At 40.1% G+C, this 7,061-nt stretch overlaps 1 protein-coding gene across 1 annotated transcript in view; it reads left to right on the top strand.

Moving 5' to 3' along the window:
• LOC101565073 (ephrin type-A receptor 6) overlaps window positions 1–7,061 on the top strand; it is a 1,186,195-nt gene that overhangs the window by 95,850 nt on the left and 1,083,284 nt on the right.

Genomic DNA, 7,061 nt, shown 5'->3' with positions numbered 1-7,061 from the left:
TTGCCTACATCTTGTAATATGAGAAACTACTTTGGCAGTAACAATACACAATGTACTAACCATTGTTACTCTCCTAAAAAGAAAAAATAAAGTATCAGAACATAAAAATAAATAAATAAATAAATAAATAAATAAAAATGTTTCTACTGTTTTAAAAAAAATCCACAGTAAATAAATGTGTACTCCAACATATGGGAGTTACTTTTTTTTTCTTTCTGTTGATAAAAGCTACACTGTTTAGATCGCCATACGCCCTGATGTGCCTGCGAATTGTAGTGTGCTTATCCTGACCTAGCATGACTAGGAATTTTCCATGCACATGACTTAAAATAAAAGAGGAGTCTCTGGGGTGGGGAGGGGTTCTGTGCCGGGCGGGCCTGACACATCGCTTCTCATGATACGTTGGCCAGAGCGAGCCGTGTGTCAGCTCACAGCAGCGCAAGTCCCACAGAGAGGAAAATTCATGGAAAACGTGGTGAGGGTTTTTATTGCACGCTGACCAGAATCTCAGAACGCAACTTTTAATTCTGTGATCTTGGTATGTCTGCTTGTTTTTGGTCTCCCCAACAAGAAGTCACAGCATAAAGATGTGAACCTTCCAGTTTACTCTTCTCTCTGTAGATAAAGCAAGAAAATGTGATTAGTATTATTCTTTAACAGTAGTGCAGATTTTAATTTTAGCATACATTTAATCTGTTAATCACTTTTTCATACAGTGTTCATTAGCCTGGCCCTGATTTATTCTAATTGATACATATGTGTACATTTCTAATATTTCTGATTGTTTTTTTTTTTTGCTATCATCTCCCCTCTATTTCATTTTACTGTGTCCTTCTGTGACTGTATGTATGTATGTATGTATGTATGTAAGTTTTGTGGCAGTAGAATCCAGTGTGTTTGTACTAAGCTATATCCTCAGCCCTTTAAAATTATACAAATATATTTATACACTTAGCTTTATTTGAGACAAAGTTTCGTTAAGTCAGTAAGTTGTATTAAATGGGCTCATACTCGTCACACTCTTTCCTCTGCTATCCCACTTTTAAATATTATACAGATAAATGTTTCCCATCATTTTTATCATTCTTATCTTAAATATACTTAATGAAGTTTTCACATATATTTCATAATTTTTTCAGACATATTGCCTCAGTTACTTTTCTCTCATTGCTGGACAAATACCCAACACTCAGAATTGGGGAAGGAAAGGTCTTTTTAGCTCACACTTGTTGGAAGTTTCAGTCCGCATTCAGCTGGCTCCACAGCAGAGGGGCACATGGCAGAGGGCAGCAGCTCACGGCAGGAGGAGATGGCAAAGCAGCAGGAGCCGGAGGGAGGAGGAGCAGCGAGGGTGGGTACGGCGAGCGAGTCTGTCTCCCCGTGTTACATTCAACTACCCGCCTGTATCAGTCAGGGCTTACTTAGAGGAGCAGATCCGTGCAAGTCTCTATTCGTCAGCTAACGGGCCTGCGACAGATGCTGAAGAGTCTGCGAGGGACGGTGAAGGATCCAAGCTGGAGGTGGAAGAGTCTGCGCTGCAAGCCGGGCGATAAAGTCCAAGCCGAATGCGAAGACCGAAGTTCCTCCGACGAAGTGGAAGATCGACCGCTTCCTCAGCCCTTAATATGGTCTCTTTGTGCTGAGTCACTCTGGGGGCAGAACCAGTTGTGCCCCAGGGCGGGACCCCCACCAGCCAAGTTGCCACAAGGTATCAAACACTACAGCACCCCAGCTTGGGTGTATCACCCAGACCCATAAACCCAGTGGATCATGAGTTAAGCACAAACCATAGAAGTCTGTCCCGTGACTACATGAGGCTTTGGAGGGACACCTAGACACGAACCGTAACACATATATACATTATCTTTCAGTTACTGGTTTTACTGATTTACTTCTACTGGGCTAAATAGGTTGGTTCAGGCCCTTGCTGCCAGAAGACTTCTGCAGGTTTCTCTGCACCTGTATTTGTTTTAGTTTTTGTCTTGTGTTGATGATGAGAAAGAAATCAGGTAAAATTTGAATTATAAGCAGGAAACTTGTTGTTCATGTGGAATGCGTTGTAGGTTTAGGGCTTCAAGGGAAAAGTGAATTACGTGCTTTGATTCTCAGTCTTCTAGATCAAGGTTTCAGTGGTCCTGTGCTGGGAGGTCTTCTCCTTGACTTAAATTTATGTTCTTCTAAGAATTTGTGTTCTTTGCTTACATTGTGTCCATATCATTTTGATTTTTAAGTTCCAAATTTTTTACCTTTTTCTTTATTAGAAAAGAGGAGGATCATCAGAATGAAGGGTCACAATGTTGCTTTGGAGAGACACTAATTTTTGTAAATTTTTTAAATTTAGAGTTGCATAGTATCTGACATGTGTTGAACTTTTAGAGAAGCTCTTTTACAAAACAAATAAATATTATATTTTTTTGAAGACTGTGAATACTGGACTGATGAGGTAGCTCAGATGACTAGGCGCCTGCTTATTCAAGCCCAGGGACCAGGGTTCGATCCCTGGCACTACATGGCCTGCTGGCCCCACCCTGGGTGCACTGAGTAGGTGACCAAGACCAGGCGTGGTGGCACATGCCTGTAATCTCAGCACTGGGGAGGCTGAAAACAAGAGGACCACTACAAATCTGAGCTGCATAGTAAGACCCTGTACCAAATACTTAAAAAAAATAAAATAAAGACTCTAAGTGCCATTATAGTCTTTATTTACTAAATGATATCAAAAAATAAAATATTTCTTTTCTCTTTCACAAAAAAGAAATCATGAAAATATGCTTAATTTTTATTGTAATCAAGAAATTGTATGATTCTGTTAAAATATGTTATAATGATATTCCCTGCTGAAGCCTCCACAAATGCTAGCACATTGCTAATGGGGCTTTGTACAAATACAAATGAATTTTCAGCACCAGTAGCCTACTTTAGTCTGTGTTTTGCATGAAGTTTCTTATACACACACAAACACATCATTTATCAGAGTTCTTGATTCTAAGTAGTAACCTTGTTATTTGTTTAGAAGACCAGTCATTTGTTAATCTGTGGGCCAGCCAAATAGCTCAGTGGATTAAAGCACCTCCAAGCAGGCACAGGGACCAGGGATTTAATCCCTGGGCCTGCTGTACCAGCCCGGCCCCCGGGGGGCTGAGACAGCAATTGAGACTGGGCATGGTGGTGCATGCCTGTAATCCCAGCTCTTGGGAAGCTGTAAATAGGTGGATCACTAGGAGTCCAATCTAGTAGTGAGACCCTGAACACCCTGAAGACCCTTCCCTAAAATACAGAAAAAAAAAATCTGCTTAGTTATGATCTTGTTTTACAACAAATCTTTTTATGTGCTAGTACACCTTGCTTCTTTCTCTTCACATTTGATCTTTAGGAAAAACAATGATACTGAAGCATTAACCCGTCTTTTCTGTTGTAGACTGTGGGTCAGAACACAGGATACAATGCTCAGCAGTTACCCTTTTCGTCCTGTTCTTCATAAATTGGACTATGTGTATCTCTTATTCCTGAACAGGTTTTAACAAATAGAGAAGCAAAGTCTAATACAGCTGCACATAAGAAACAGCAAAATATAGAAGGGAGGCACTAACTAAAATTGAAGAGTAGTTCACTATTTTTTAGAACTCTTCTAAAATGGATTTCAAAATTGTCAGTTATTTCTGAGGGTGTTAATTGACAATGTGAATGATATAAACAAAATAATTTCAGCAAATCTCCATTTTAGGATACCTGAATTTGGTAATTTCTACTTTTGTCCATGGAAAAGTATGGTAAGGGATGAACTGGTCTGCACAGGTGAATTAGCTAATGCTGCCATTTAGTGCCAAATACTTATTAGGGAATAAAATTTTATCTCTCAAAGCATAAGTTGTAAATCCTGAAACTTTAATACTCAAAACCTAAAGTTGAACAAAAAAGGAAACAATGATTTTAAATTGTTTTACTTGATATAGCTTTTAAGGAACCATTGATGATGCCACAGTTATTTATTTTTAAGTAACTATTGCTAAAGGAAAACATCTATTGGAAATGATGTTGTACTGTGAATCTTTTACATTGCCAAAGAAGGAAGCCATCTATTGAAAATAATGCTGCAGAAAGCGTGGCACGAAAACCCTCAAGTAAAATACTGCCCGGAAGTGAAGTGGAGCCCGTATGTAAAAGCCCTTATTAACTTTGAGATACTATAGTAAAATACCCGAGGCAGTTAGCTTATTAAGAGAAGATTTAGCTTACAGTTTCAGAGGTTCAGTGTGGGATAAAGCAGGCCGGCGGGTGGTGGGCAGTAGGTGGCGGGCAGCAGGTGACGGGCAGCGTGTGGTGGGCCAGCGGGTGGCAGGCAGGCTGTTTACAGCACGAGCCAAGAACAAGAGCAGAATGAGGACTGCAGTCTCATTCGAGGGCATGCTCTCGGCGATCTAAGTGCCTCCAGTGGAGCCCTGTTTCCCAAAGATCTTCAGCGCCAACTAATAGCGCCACTCAGCCCTCCAAGCCTTGAGCACGCGAGCCTCTGGGGCACACTCATCCACGCCATAGAAGGAATAAAAGTTTTTGTTTTTTACATACACAATTCAGGTTACTCTGAAAGTATTTAAATAATGAAGTCTACCTGTGTAATTATTGTAATGTTTGCATTATGGTACAAATATTGTTAATGGGAGTCTTGCTAAAGACATAGCTATAGCGGATAGAGAAATTCTGCTGTAATGTATAAAGAAAAAGATTTTTTTTTTACAATCTCAGTAATCCTTTTCTGTCATGGTTTGTCCACTTTCTAAGACTGCAACAAAATACCTGACACAAGCAATTTATAAGGAAGAAATTTTTAATTAGGCTCATTGTTTCAGTGATTTTAGTCTATGGTCTGGTAGCCTGCCACTCTGTGGTGGGAGCTGAAGCCATACATGATGGTGGGTGTACACGGCAGAGGAAGCTGCTCTCTTTGCCAGCAAGCAAAACAAAGAAACAGGAAGGGGCGAGGGTCTCGCTAGCCCCTCAGCAGTGACCTGCCTCCTTCCAGTGTATCAGAACTCCTAAAGGCTCTACCGTTTCTAATACCACCATGGCGAAAGACCAAGCCTTTACCAGATCAGCCTTGGCAGAGCCTTCACGATCTGAAGTCTAGCATCTTCTTCATCCCTTCATCCAACGTGGGGACTCAGGGTCATCATTAGAATTTCAAAGGATCCTATTATTCCATTCATAAACTAATAAAATGATAAGTATGACCAATGAATCTTTATTTATCCATGTGAGAAATTTAATTGACAGAAAATTATAAAAATTTCTTGAGTAGTTCCAAGTATAAATGAAATTTCTTATATATTTTGTTACATATCTAGGGCTATTCTGACAAATTAGCATAAACTCATTGTCTTGAAGTGAGGATTTATTGTTTTATAGCTCTGGAGCCAGAAGATCTGAAACTGGGGCATTGTCAAGGTCATGGCCCTCTCAAGGCTCAAGGCAAGAACCCTTCCCTCCCCTGCAGGATTCTGTAGTGTTTCTCTCCAATCCTCCCCATGCCCTAGTTTACAGAGGTGCCTCACGGTGTGTGCTGGCCTTTTCTGCACATGCCCATCTATCCTCTATGTGTTTGTGTCTTCATTCAGTCTTTTTATAATGATTCTTAACATCAGAGTTATGATTTATTCAAAGCACTATTGTCTTATTTTGATTGCATCTGGAGAAAAAAATCTATTTCAGAATAAGATCACATTTAGAACTTGTAGGTGGATATAAATTTGTGTGACAGTATTTAATCTACAGGTCAGCGTGCTAATTTTTGTGTTGTAAAGAAGTGTAAATAGCCCAGTGGCATTATTGTGTAACACTGCTTGTTCAAAGTTCACATAAGGTATTCTCAATAAGGACTGGGAAAGCCAATGGCAATATTCTGAAAAATTGAATCTCCATTTATTTGCTGGTAAATCAAATAATTGCTCTATGTCTTCTCTTTCACTATTTGATTTTAAACAGTACTCCTATTAACTTGGAAAATTATGTGTCTGTAATCTAAGGAAACTTTTTTTTTTTGTTTTTGCAGAACCGGGGATTGAACTCAGGCCCTTGCACTTGCCAAGCAAGCGCTTATTCTACTGAGCCATCTCCCTAGCCCCTGAGGAAACTATTAAATAAAAGAACAGGGACAAGAATGTAAACAAAGGAATTTGGAAAATTATAATTTTTTTTTCTAAATTCAGGAAGTAATCTCAATTCAGAGTTTAGGGATGACTTTCATCATTTCTACATGATACCGATCTTGAGAAATTTCTAAGCTAATGGAAATGGGTAACAATTTTCTATTAATTCCTTGTGATCACAGTGCTTCCCACTGTGAGGCTTTGGTTTGTCCCATATTGTGAGTCACGGGCAATTAAAAAAGGGGGCCAGCCAGATAACTGAGCGGACTAAAGTGTCTGCTTAGGCGGAGCGCAGCGGCCAGGTTCGATCCTGGGTGTGCTCCACTTCCTGGGAACTCTGAGGCAGTGATTGAGACTGGGCGTGGTGGTGCACACCTACAATCCCAGCACTTAGGAGGCTGAACAAGGTGGCTCACTAGGAGTCGGATCTGTGTAGTGAGACCCTGTAGGCTCTGTAGATCCTGTTCTAAATAGAAAAAGAAAAAAAGAAAGAAAGAAAGAAAGAAAGAAAGAAAGAAAGAAAGAACGAACTTTCCAAATAGTTTCCTTGGTGAATGAAGAGGGCACTGTTACTAATTATTCTAGACACTGGAGAGAAGCCTACACCATGCATGCCAAAGTGGGCTGTATGTGTCATTGAAGTCTCTGAAGGTTTCACCGTCACTGCCCCATGATAAGAGCATAGCAAGACCATTTAGTTCTACTAGGCATTTATTAATGTACTGATACTTTTATTGGTAATTAAAGCAGTTGTTTCTCTTGCGTGCCTTAGCAAAGAAAAAAGCGATCACTTCCTTCAGTCATACTTGTGAGCATTTCATGGTGCTATTAAGACCCATAAGAAAGGTTCTCCTGTAGATGGACGGCCGCGCCCACTGGTGTCACCTGATCTGTAAAGGTTCTCCTGTAGATGGACGG

The sequence above is a fragment of the Octodon degus genome, unplaced genomic scaffold, assembly GCF_000260255.1.
Source record: "Octodon degus isolate 3935 unplaced genomic scaffold, OctDeg1.0 scaffold00237, whole genome shotgun sequence".
In the NCBI taxonomy this organism is placed as follows: Eukaryota; Metazoa; Chordata; class Mammalia; order Rodentia; family Octodontidae; genus Octodon; species Octodon degus.
The sequence above is the reverse complement of the archived record's forward strand: the minus strand, read 5'-3'. Positions and strand labels throughout refer to the sequence as shown.